General features: G+C 30.2%; 1 protein-coding gene and 1 long non-coding RNA gene across 2 annotated transcripts in view; one reads left to right on the forward strand and one right to left on the reverse strand.

Moving 5' to 3' along the window:
* Positions 1-13,543, reverse strand: part of LOC142229853 (uncharacterized) — a 150,602-nt gene that overhangs the window by 23,524 nt on the left and 113,535 nt on the right. The gene's annotated exons all lie outside the window — the stretch shown is intronic.
* On the forward strand, positions 4,642-5,891 carry LOC142229854 (uncharacterized). Its single transcript, XR_012720510.1, has 4 exons — positions 4,642-4,940; positions 5,034-5,097; positions 5,156-5,666; positions 5,734-5,891. It is a non-coding gene; the product is annotated as an uncharacterized LOC142229854 (long non-coding RNA).

The raw sequence follows: 13,543 nt of genomic DNA on the forward strand, positions 1-13,543 counted from the left end.
AAAATATGCATATTTTCGCCATAAGGCTGAAAAATTCGCAAATCATCATAATTTGCTTACGAAAATCTCTGAAGTCTGTAATACATTTTTGTTAATCTATTTTTTTTAAAGTCGAAGTACCTCTGTAAAATAAATATATGTGCAAAAATTGTTTCATTTCTCTTGTACCGTTATATGAAATTTGTAATGAAAGTTCAATAGCAAATAGTTATATGTGCATTGTACATCATTTACATTATTTTTTCGCTGAAGAGTGCACAGGCTCATTACAGTTTCGTTGTGAATAATAACAGGTTGGCTGATAAGTCCCCGGTCTAACAAAAAAAAAAAACATTTTTCTGTCAAAATTCGTTTTTATTATTCAACATAGTTCCCTTCAAGAGCGATACAACGATTACAACGACCTTCCAATTTTTTTATACCATTTTGGTAGTACTCCTTCAGTTTTGCCTCAAAATAGGCCTCAGTTTCGGCGATCACCTCTTCATTGCAGCCAAATTTTTTCCCTGCGAGCATCTCTTTGACTGAGAACAAGAAAAAGTCGCTGGGGGCCAGATCTGGAGAATACGGTGGGTGGGGAAGCAATTCGAAGCCCAATTCATGAATTTTTGCCATCATTATCAATGACTTGTGGCACGGTGCGTTGTCTTGGTGGAACAACACTTTTTTCTTCTTCATATGGGGCCGTTATGCCGCGATTCCGACCTTCAAACGCTCCAATAACGCCATATAATAGTCACTGTTGATGCTTTTTCCCTTCTCAAGATAATCGATAAAAATTATTCCATGCGCATCCCAAAAAACAGAGGCCATTACTTTACCAGCGGACTTTTGAGTCTTTCCACGCTTCGGAGACGGTTCACCGGTCGCTGTCCACTCAGCAGACTTTCGATTGGACTCAGGAGTGTAGTGATGGAGCCATGTTTCATCCATTGTCACATATCGACGGAAAAACTCGGGTGTATTACGAGTTAACAGCTGCAAACACCACTCAGAATCATCAACACGTTGTTGTTTTTGGTCAAATGTGAGCTCGCGCGGTACCCTTTTGCACTGAGCTTCCGCATATCCAAATATTGATGAATGATATGACCAACACGTTCCTTTGATATCTTTAAGGCCTCTGCTATCTCGATCAACTTCATTTTACGGTCATTCAAAATCATTTTGTATATTTTTTGATGTTTTCGTCGGTAACCACCTCTTTCGGGCGTCCACTGCGTTCACCGTCTTCCGTGCTCATTTCACCACGCTTGAATTTTGCATACCAATCAATTATTGTTGATTTCCCTGGGGCAGAGTCCGGAAAATCATTATCAAGCCAAGTTTTTGCTTCCACCGTATTTTTCCCTTCAGAAAACAGTATTTTATCAAAACACGAAATTCCTTTTTTTCACAATAACAAAAGTTGCTTCACAAAAGACGCTTTATCTCACAAACTAATTGACTTACAGACGTCAAATTTTGACACGAATCATTTGAAGGTTGGTACTATATAAAAATAATATGCATTTACTAGCGACGCCATCTATGTGTCAGACCGGGGACTTATCAACCTACCTGTTAAATATAGATTGTGGGTGAATTACATTTATGTTATTTTTATGTATTCAGAAGAAATTTAGTTCACATTTTTAATCTTTAGTGAAAAATGCCTCGAAGAAGTTAGCTTTCAGAAGAAGAACGCGGAAAAATTATCGGAATGGACCTAGCTGGCAAACAAATTGGAGAAATTGCATCGGCGAAAAATCGGCGCATTCCAACGATTGACCATAGGACAAAGCGACATATTCGCCAATTTGCTGCCAATGAAAATATGAGCTGCAGAGAAATAAAAGTAGTATGGGATCTGAATGTGACTAGACAACGAATTCAGCATATTATCAAGCACGATTATAGGACTAAAATACGAAAATAAAATTCCTAAATCTTGTGTTAAACACTTTAAAAATGCTCGTATTTCTTTTGCTGAAAAATACAAGTTTTGGGACGAAGAGTTCGAAACGGTTATATTTAGCGACGAAAAGAAATTCAATTTGGATGGTCCTGATGACCATCACAAATATTGGCGAGATTCTCGGTACCCTCGTCAAACTAACTATAAACGCACCCACGGGGTGGATCTCTTATGATGGTTAGGTTAGGTTATGTGGCAGCCCGATGTATCAGGCTCACTTAGACCAGCGATGGGCAAAGAGACTACGCGGCGTTTTGCTCTTGCTCACCCAAATATTCTCTCGCTCAGTTAAGTCTCAAAACAGGTTTTTTACACACGACGAAATGAATTTGTATTTTGAAAACACATTTCAGTCTCGCTGGAGCAACCGATCGAGTTGGGTGTGTTGTCGCATGTTGGTCAGCGATTACATGAAATTCGAAATAAATGAGTACTAGCAATATAATTTTTTGTTTCATAACTTTCAATTAAATAATAACCAGATGTAATAAAAAAATATTTTTTTAATAATTATTGAATTTTTTCTATTGTGCGTATTTGAAAACTTAAAAATATTATTTATTTTACTATTTCGAATCAAAGGAAAATACACAATAAACAAAAAGCACTTAATATTTTACGATTTTATATGGCAATTTTTTAGTACAGTGCCTCTTTGGACATCCAAATAATGTTTCGTTTCGTTAAAAAGTTAATTACATTAAAATTCTGTATCAATGACAGAAATACGTCTTTAAAGTCTTTCATAAAAATCTCATAAAAAACTGACTTAATATAATTATTAAGTATCATTTCTCGAAGTGCATAAAGAGAGCGATCAATTGAAAACGCACACAAACACAAATCCTCTCTGCCCATCCCTGACTTAGACTATTCAGTCCATTGTGATACCACATTGGTGAACTTCTCTCTTATCACTGAGTGCTGCCCGATTCCATATTAAGCTCAATGACAAGGGACCTCCTTTTTATAGCCGAGTCCGAACGGCGTTCCACATTGTGGTGAAACCACTTAGAGAAGCTTTGAAACCCTCAGAAATGTCACCAGCATTACTGAGGAGGGATAATCCACCGCTGAAAAACTTTTTGGTGTTCGGTCGTAGCAGGAATCGAACCCACGACCTTGTGTATGCAAGGCGGGCATGCTAACCATTGCACCACGGTGGCTCTCTTATGATATGGGCAGCTTTTGGAGAACGAGGAAAATATAAAATATGTTTTGTCCCCACTAAAATGAACGCATGTCGATTTATGAGAGAACAATTTAATAGATTTTGCAGATGAGTTATATGGTGAAGTTTGGACTTTCCAAAAAGATAATACTCCCATCCATATTGAACGCCTCACAAAAAAACTTTTTTAAGTCTCGTGATATACCTTTACTGGACTGGCCAGCTCTAAGTCCCTATCTAAATCCTATAGAAGACCTCTAGGGCATATTATCCTCTAAGGTATTTGCGAAGTCCAAGCAAGATACAACACACAAAGAACTGAAGTCTGCAATTGCGGCAGAATGGGGAAAAAATCGATATGGCAACTCTGAAAAACTTGGTATATTCTATGCCACACCAATTACAGCAAGTTCTAATACACTACATTATACCCTTCACCATTATGTAGACCAAAATTTGTGTTACCATCTCAACTCCTTCAAATTTGTTGGGAGTTATTATCAAGGTTTATATTTCCATATACAAATATTTATATCTGAAACGATTTGGAGACAATTTTTTGTACTTTTACAAAATCGGCTAACATCCTGGGATGAAACACAATGTTAGCAAAAAATATGGGAAATATAAAGCTAGAGCAATTTTGATGCAATTGTACAAAAGAACATTTATGATTTATCGGGCGATACATATGCATTCGAGATATAGGACAATTTGAGTGAGTAAAATTTACAATTTTTGCTACTCAGCAGTGGCGATTTTACAAGGACCAATTTAACCAATAATCTCGCCAAGATTACGGTCAATTGTGGGTTCTTATATTTTATTTGGCCAATTCGGGCGATATTTCCACAAGTCGGAGCTTTATTTAAAATTCGACCATTCTGTGGAAAGTTTGGCATTACAGTGTGTAGGATATGACTGCGATATGGGGAAATCATCACAGAATTTTGTGTAAAATGTGGGTATTTTATTAGATCAAGATGACACACTAAAATAGCATATTAAATGTATTCTCTGTGGAAACTATCGAGTCAATTGGAGGAAACTCCCATTGAAAATGGGTCTAAAATATGAAACATTCTACCCTATATATTGTACCCCTTCTCTGGCGTACATATATGGGAGCTATATCTAAATATGAACCGACCAAATTTGACATGCATACACACAAAAAATTATCACCAAAATTTTTTCAATTAAACAGTTAATTGAATTTGGAAACGGATTCAATTAATATGTTAATTGATTCAATTAATTATTTAATCAAATCCGAATAAAAACCAATTAAAAAAATGATTGATATTTGTTACGTTTCCAATTAAAATATTAATTGATTCAATCAATTTGTTAATCAATTCGGAAATAATTTTCAATTACAAACGTGATTGAAATTTTTTCCGTTTCCAATTACACATGTGATTGATCCAATCACCTTTGTGATTGAAACTGAATAATTTTGAGCAATGGAAAGAGCGAAAAGAGAACAAGAGAATGGGTATTTATTCAACAATGTATGATGGAGAGATCAGTCTGTGGAAGTAACTCGTAACGAACGGTTGGGTTTTTGTTTTTCGCGTAAATTCAAAAACATGATTGGCGACATTCTGTCTGCTGCATTCAAAATGTGTGCATAAATATTTTGAACGCAACAACAAATCATAGCAAAGGGTTGAAATAAATAAAGTGTGCAACAACAAACGGACAGGTGGTAAAGGTTTGAAAAAGATATATGACAGAACGCATTTGAAATTACCTGTGTTTGTGTTTTGTGGTATTGTAAAAATGGAAAACAATCTACGTTTATTGAAGGTAAGAAATTGTGAAATGTGAATACCGTTTTCCATTGAAGCCTGTTTACATTAAACGGACTAAAATAATATAATTTTTATTCATTTCTTTTAGTAACCAATTTTATTTCGTGAAATTGACCAATCAATCCCATCAACTCCATCATTTTATCAAATATGTAAGAATATGTTTGCAACAAAAAAGTGGGTACCGTATTGATCTTTTTTCACTCCTAGTTTTCTTAAAACCAAGAGCGGTATGGGTTTGTTGGAAGATTCACCTTGAAGTTGCGAAGTGGCGTTGGCATTAAATTGTATTTTTGTTTTACCTGCCTTTTTCAGTTTGAACCCAAGTAGAGAGCAGTATATCTGATATATAAACTAATGAGCTGAATTATGTAATGGTAAAAAAGTTCTTTCTTTTGGATTTAAAAATATGAAAAATATCCGAAAATAATAAAAATATGTATTTCCCATTTTTTCTATTTTTAGATTTCTATTTTTAGAATTTGCAAAGTATCGTCAATATAATACCAAATATTACATTGCTTTCCCATTATTTTTGTCTATGATTGGTTCAAATTTTAATAGACGATTTCAATGTGCGGAAATTTTGGAAAGGAATTGTTACTAAAATTAAATTATCGAGCTCCTTAATACACCTTTTTATGCTAAAAGACTACAACTGCAAAAGAAGATTATAAATCTGCAACCTGGAACTAAGAATTGAACTTGATATTCTATGCAGGTAATGTTTAACAAAATTAACTTTTAATTTAACAAAATTAAATTCGAATTATTCTGTCTACTTTCAGAAAAACTAATTTAGCTTACAGGCTGCTGATTTATTGGAAATCTAGGCGCATCTACATATTAGAAGGACCATGCTAACATGGTTATTATTATAAGGAAGATAATGATTTATATAATTTATGTAATTGTATTTGTAAGTTATATTAGAACAAACCACAAATGACAAGAACCAAATTTATTTGTTTATTGCATAATTCAAAAAATAATAAAATATTAAATATGTTTTATAAGAAACACATATTTTCTTTTATTTCAAATAAAATTAAATACGATTTTGGGGTCGCAATATATAAATTTTTTGATTGAAATTTATAGCCAATTTCAATTAATTATTTAATTGAATGAATCAAATAGTTGATTGATTTTTGTCGCGAAATTAATTAAAATTTTAATTGATTCAATTAAAACTGTGATTGAATTTTATGTTAAAAATCAATCACGCTTTTAATTGATTCAATCACACAATTAATTGATTCCGTGACAAAAGTCAATTAAATTTTTAATTGAAAATCGTGTTGGTTTTCAATCAAAATGGGTGATTGATACTATCATTTTCGTGATTGAAGACATTTCAATTAAAAAAATGATTGAATCCGCGATTTTCGTGATTGAAATCAAAAAAAAAAATTTTGTGTGTAGTTAAAATAATAATCCTGCTATCTCAGCAAAAAACGTAAATGGGAGAATAAGTTTGGCCTACGTGGTCATATGAGTGTAAATCGGGCGAATGATATATATGGGAGCTATATCTATTTCTGAACCGATTTGAACCAAATTTGGCACACTTAACGTACTCCTTGTGCAAAATTTGAAGCAAATCAGGGCAAAACTCTGGCTTTTGAGGCCATCAAATCGGAGGAAAGATATATATGGGAGCTATATTTAAATCTGAACCGATTTGGCTTATATTTTGCATATCTGACGAAAGTCCCAAAATATTTGGCTGCCCGAAATTTTGAGAAAATTCGTTGATAAATACGTCACTTATGACCGGATCGGTGATAAATATATATGGCAGCTATATCTAAATCTGAACCGATTTTTTTTTCAAAATCAATAGCGATTGTCTTTGAGCCAATGTAAAACTCTGTGCCAAATTTCAGGACGATCGGACTTAAACTGCGAGCATATACAGACAGACGGACGGACGGACAGACAGACAGGCGGACATCCCTAAATCGACTCTGAATTTAATTCTAAGCCGATCGGTATACTAAACGATGGGTCTCAGACTTTTTCTTCTTGGCGTTACATACAAATGCACAAACTTATTATACCCTATACCACAGTAGTGGTGAAGGGTATACAAATTTAAGTATGTATTTTCTGTCAAAGAAAACGTTAAGTAAAAATTTAGTTTATGTATTTTAGTAACGTACAAAAGTGTAAATAAAATAAAAAAAATTCAATAAAAGTTCTTTATAAGACTAGAACATAAATTTATACATTGCACATATAATTTTTTTACAGGGGTAGAGGAAAATTTTTGAAATTATTAATAAGAGTGCGGTCGAACATGGAAGGCGATTTTTTTTTCTGGAAGAAAATCGAGGTCAATATAGTGGAACAAAGATCAGCAAAACGTGAAGGAGAAAATTTCAAATTTGAAAAAAAAAAACAAAAAAACAAATAAATATTTTCCGCACAATTTTATAGTATTCACATGAATCTATGTTATAATAGCAAATAAAACTCAGAAAAAAATGCTGTTACGAATTAAAACATTAGCAAGATAGGCAGTTAATATTGTGCCAAAAATCAAATGATAAATTTCAAAATTTGTTATTTAAATTTAGTCAAAATTTTAAAAGAAATTGTTTCATATTATTCGGGGATTTCCTAAGACAACGTAAAGAAATTTTATTCATTAAAAATTTTAGTAAATTTTATTTAATCTATAAATGTATGTACCTTTTTGTTGCTGTGGAAATAGATTTGTAATCAATATCTATTAATTTGAGTTTTGTATATTTAAATTTATTTGTATATATGTATTTGCTTAGGTTTTTGCTATTTTATTTTTATAATCGGTAAAACTGTGTCAGCAATTATTAACAATTTCTTTTTCTGTTTTTGGGTGTATTTTTTTATTAATTTTTTTAACTAAATTAATTAAACTTTTTTTTTTCAAATATATGTATGTATATTATATGATTTATAATTTACTTGTATTAAAATACTTTTTATGTACTTTTTTATCTTGGCATTCATTTAGCTTTACAGTTTTCTTGTCTTTATCAATTACTTTAGCTAATATTTTTCACAAAAATAAATTTTCTCTATTATTTGTTCATTCTATTTTGTTATACAGGTAATTTGTTAGATTTGTTGTTGGTTTCTATTATTGTTATGGGTTTCGGAGAGATAAGGAAGATTTACATTCGTTTGTTTCGTATGGGGCAAGGTGTTAAAAAAAAGCAATTTTTCTTTTTAAGAAATCAAAATTATTAACAGGTATAGAGAAATAAAAAAAAAAAATATATTGAAATATTTATTCATATTCATACCCCCGCAAAATTGAGATATCTATCGATCACATTCTATTTCTTTTAATTTTAAGATACGTCCAAATACATTTTCTAGAAGCAGTAAAAGAAGTCTGGAAGCCATTTCAAATCTTGTCCGTAATTTTGTTTTAAGCTATACTTTCATGAAAATTAATTCTGTTGAAAAATAAAAAAAAAACCAAATATTATCCATTTAAGCAAGACGGATTACGAAAATAACTTCGTCTATGCAGTATTGGAAGTTATGAAATGTATGTAATTGAAATACCGATTACATTCGTTTCATATCAGAATATTTTTGGTGTTTGCTTTATTGGGTTCTATTTGTTCTGTTTCACCATTTGTAATGTTCCTACTTTACTCGTTTGAGAAACAGGCAGTGAAGAAACTACTTGCTTGCGTGTGCTAGAAGTGACTGCCTTTGTGCTCTTTGCATAGGTTTTATATAGCCCCAAAAAAATTTGTTAGTAAGACATAGAAGTCTGCTAAAAACACAAACAATCTGCTAAAAAGTCAAAGCAGTCACTGTTTGCTAAAATAGCAAACATTATCTGCTATTGTATAAGCATGGTTTAGTTTGACTGATCACAGATAAAAAATCAATATATTATGAAAAGCAATATATATTTGCCGAAAAATCTGAAAATAATTGCATTTAAGTGATTGTAAGAAATGCGGAAATATAAAAAAAAATATTTTTCGTTCAGAAATGTGTTTGGATTACATTTTAAAACCTAAAAAGTTTACAATTTGTTCAATAATATAACAGCAGACACCTACTGCTGTTTTTAGCAGTTTTTTTTTTAATATTCACCAAGACGATAATTCCAACTATCGTTATAGCCGACTTCTACTGTAATTTTATACAGAAATAATTAATAAGAGAAATCGCAGATTTAATTGGAAATGATAAATATATTTGATTAGAAAATCAATTGATTTATTGAGCACTTGCAATTAATTTTTTAATTGGTACGATTAAAAATTGGGATTTTTAATATTTTAATTGAAAATGTACAACTTTTCAATAATTTTCTTATTTTTTAATTTGATTAATAAGTTAATTGTTTCAATTAATTTTGTAATGGATTGCGTTTTCAACTTCAATCAACTTTTTATTGGAAATATTTGAGTGATCATTTTTTCTGTGCACATAAACTGGCAATGAAAGATGGTCCAGACCAGAGAATGAAGTCGACCCATTATTAACGGCGGAGGCCGATACTAAATTTTTGCCTCCGGCGGCGGTGGCTTGACGGCTAAGCCGATATAAATATATCCATTCGGCGGCGGACAATTATCCATTATAAAATCAATTATGAAATTATTCAAATGGTAATGAGATTATTTGTACAACCAATCTTATAATCAAATTTACATTTCTTTAAAATTTTCTGAGCTAAACTTTGCAAAACTATTATGAAGGTTCGAAATTTTGGCAAAAACTCTTGACAATTAACCCTGGAAAGTCATTCTTATTTTTGTACACTAACGTCATCCTTCGTCATTTTGACTACGGCTAATTTCAAGACGCTATAATTTGCATTGTGAGCAAAAGTGGGAACCAAAATTAAGTTTATTTCCTTATTCAATTTGCTTTTAATTAGTATAAAGCAAAAATTCATAAAATGGTTGTATTTGTATAACTAAAATTTATCATGTCCCAATCGACCAAAATGCATATTAAATCGAAAATGAAATTACGCGTCGTCATTTTGACGAAGGATGACTGTCCAGGGTTAATAATACTGATTTAAATCAATATTTTTTTAATTGGCGGATAAATATGACCCAAGATGAGTCGACATATTCGCCGGCAGCGTCGACTGGCAAAATATGGTCGGCGGAGACTGAAAACAGCGGCGCGACTCGGCGGCTTTATTTTCTGGTCCAGACACTGCAACAGCTAATCCCGGGCAATTTTGGTTTCGATGACAAATGACACCACGATGTCAAGGATGCACCACGAACTGGAAGATCAGTTTTCAGAAAATCGAAATCGAGAAAATCGTCGTGATCACGGTTGCCACAATTCGTAGAATTCTACCAAAAATGATAGATTTTTTTACCGATTGGTAGATTGGTAAAATTCTTGGCTTTGTGGTAGGTTTTTGAAAATATTTCCCACCAACTTTAATTAATAATGGCCTCTGTTTTTTTGGGATGCGCATGGAATAATTTTTATCGATTATCTTGAGAAGGGAAAAACCATCAACAGTGACTATTATATGGCGTTATTGGAGCGTTTGAAGGTCGAAATCGCGGCAAAACGGCCCCATATGAAGAAGAAAAAAGTGTTGTTCCACCAAGACAACGCACCGTGCCACAAGTCATTGAGAACGATGGCAAAAATTCATGAATTGGGCTTCGAATTGCTTCCCCACCCACCGTATTCTCCAGATCTGGCCCCCAGCGACTTTTTCTTGTTCTCAAACCTCAAAAGGATGCTCGCAGGGAAAAAATTTGGCTGCAATGAAGAGGTGATCGCCAAAACTGAGGCCTATTTTGAGGCAAACCCGAAGGAGTACTACCAAAATGGTATCAAAAAATTGGAAGGTCGTTATAATCGTTGTATCGCTCTTGAAGGGAAATATATTGAATAATAAAAACGAATTTTGACAAAAAAAAATGTGTTTTTCTTTGTTAGACCGGGGACTTATCAGCCAAACTGTTATGACATATATTTTTGACGAATTATTACATGCTCTGAATGAATAAATAAATAAATAAATTATCGTTTTTTCTTGGAGCTACCAAGTTAGACCTGCGTTTTAGAACAAACAGTATGGTGTATTTATTAATTTTCTTATACGCATATTTTTCATATATTAGACGTGCATATATCTGTTACATGTACTGTTTTTAGTCATTATCTTTAAAAATCTTTATTTTCTGGCTACACAGAAAAAAATTTCCAATTAAAAAGTTAATTGTAGCTGAAAACTTTTCCAATTAAAAATGTATTATTATAACCAATTTTTTAATCAAACTCGAAATATTAAGTCAATTATTTCAATGATTGAAAATTTTAAAATTTGTAATAAAAAAATAATAATTGATACCATTAACAATAAATTATTGATTTTTTCAAACTCGAGGTCTTTTTTTGAATATTTTATTTATTTTCCCAATATTTCGCGATTGTCAAATTGAATTATGAAAGGACATCCATAAAAGTTTTTGATTGAATCAATTAAATAATTAATTGATCTTTGCAAACAACATCAATTAAATTTTTAATGAAATCAATTTGAAACAATTAAAAAACTGATTATGTTTTCCAAACGACATTAATTAAATTTTTGATTGAATGAATTAAATAATTAATTGATCTTTGCAATCAACATCAATTAAATTTGTAATGAAATCAACTAAAAAAATAATTGTTTTTTGCAATTCACATCAATTAAATTTAATCGACTTAAAAAATAATTGAAATTTTTAAATCAATTAATTTTTTAATCAAATATTTTTATGCCCATTTAAAAGTGTGATTTTCGCGATTGAAGACATTTCAATTGAAAAATTTGTTGGATCAATCAATGTGATTGAATCATAATTTTTTTCATGTACATATTAATTTCCAAATTAATAAGACAAAATTTTATATTATATATTATTTATATTATTTTATATTAAACAATTAAAAAAACTGATTGTTTTCCAAACGACATCAATAAAATTTTTGATTGAATCGATTAAATAATTAATTGATCTTTGCAATCAACATCAATTAAAATTTTAATGAAATCAACTAAAAAAATAATTGTTTTTGCAATTCACATCAATTAAATTTTTAATTTAATCGACTAAAAAAAATAATTGAAATTTTTAAATGAATAAATTTTTTAATCAAATATTTTTATGCCCATTTAAAAGTGTGATTTTCGTGATTGAAGACATTTCAATTAAAAAATTTGTTCGATCAATCAATGTCGTGATTGAATCATAATTTTTTTTTATGTACATATTAATTTCTAAATTAATAAGACAAAATTCTATATTATTTGGAATGCTATATGACGCAATGAAATATTTCTTAGAAAGAAAAGCTTTTTTCCTCCTCCAAAATTTAATAAAAATTTTTAAAATGATAATATTTAAATTTGGTAGTTTTTTTGTGTTTGTAAATCTTGGTAGATTACTTGGTCGTGGTGTATTTTTGACCTAAGTAGAATCATCATTAATAAGACAAAATTTTATATTATATATTATTTATATTATTTTATATTAAACAATTGAAAAAAACTGATTATGTTTTCCAAACGACATCAATTAAATTTTTGATTGAATCGATTAAATAATTAATTGATCTTTGCAATCAACATCAATTAAATTTTTAATGAAATCAACTAAAAAAAATATTTTTTTTTGCAATTTACATCAATTAAATTTTTAATTTAATCGACTAAAAAAATAATTGAAATTTTTAAATCAATAATTTTTTAATAAAATATGTGTAAGCCCATTTAAAAGTGTGATTTTCGCGATTGAAGACATTTCAATTAAAAAATTTGTTGGATCAATCAATGTCGTGATTGAATCATAATTTTTTTCATGTACATATTAATTTCCAAATTAATAAGACAAAATTTTATATTATTTGGAATGCTATATGACGCAATAAAATATTTCTTAGAAAGAAAAGCCTTTTTCCTCCTCCAAAATTTAATAAAAATTTTTAAAATGATAATATTTAAATTTGGTAGTTTTTTTGTAAGTCTTAAAAAATAATTGTTTTTTGCAATTCACATCAATTAAATTTTTAATTTAATCGACTAAAAAAAATAATTTAAATTTTTAAATCAATAATTTTTTTTAATAAAATATTTTTATGTCCATTTAAAAGTGTGATTTTCGTGATTGAAGACATTTCAATTAAAAAATTTGTTGGATCAATCAATGTCGTGATTGAATCATAACTTTTTTATGTACATATTAATTTCTAAATTAATAAGACAAAATTCTATATTATTTGGAATGCTATATGACGCAAGGAAATATTTCTTAGAAAGAAAAGCTTCTTTCCTCCTCCAAAATTTAATAAAAATTTTTAAAATGATATTTAAATTTGGTAGTTTTTTTTTTGTAAGTCTTGGTAGATTACTTTTAACTCGTGGTCGTGGTGTATTTTTGACCTAAGTAGAATCATTGGAACTATGGCAATTAAATCCCTCAATTTGATGCAAAAATAATGGACGATTGATCTTTATGAAAACACAAATGTGGTTTTATTTGGCCCAAAATAAAATACTTTATAACAAAAAAAATTTCGTTTTGTTAAATGATTATACATTGAATTACG

Source organism: Haematobia irritans, chromosome 3 (genome assembly GCF_050003625.1).
Source record: "Haematobia irritans isolate KBUSLIRL chromosome 3, ASM5000362v1, whole genome shotgun sequence".
Lineage (NCBI taxonomy): Eukaryota > Metazoa > Arthropoda > Insecta > Diptera > Muscidae > Haematobia > Haematobia irritans.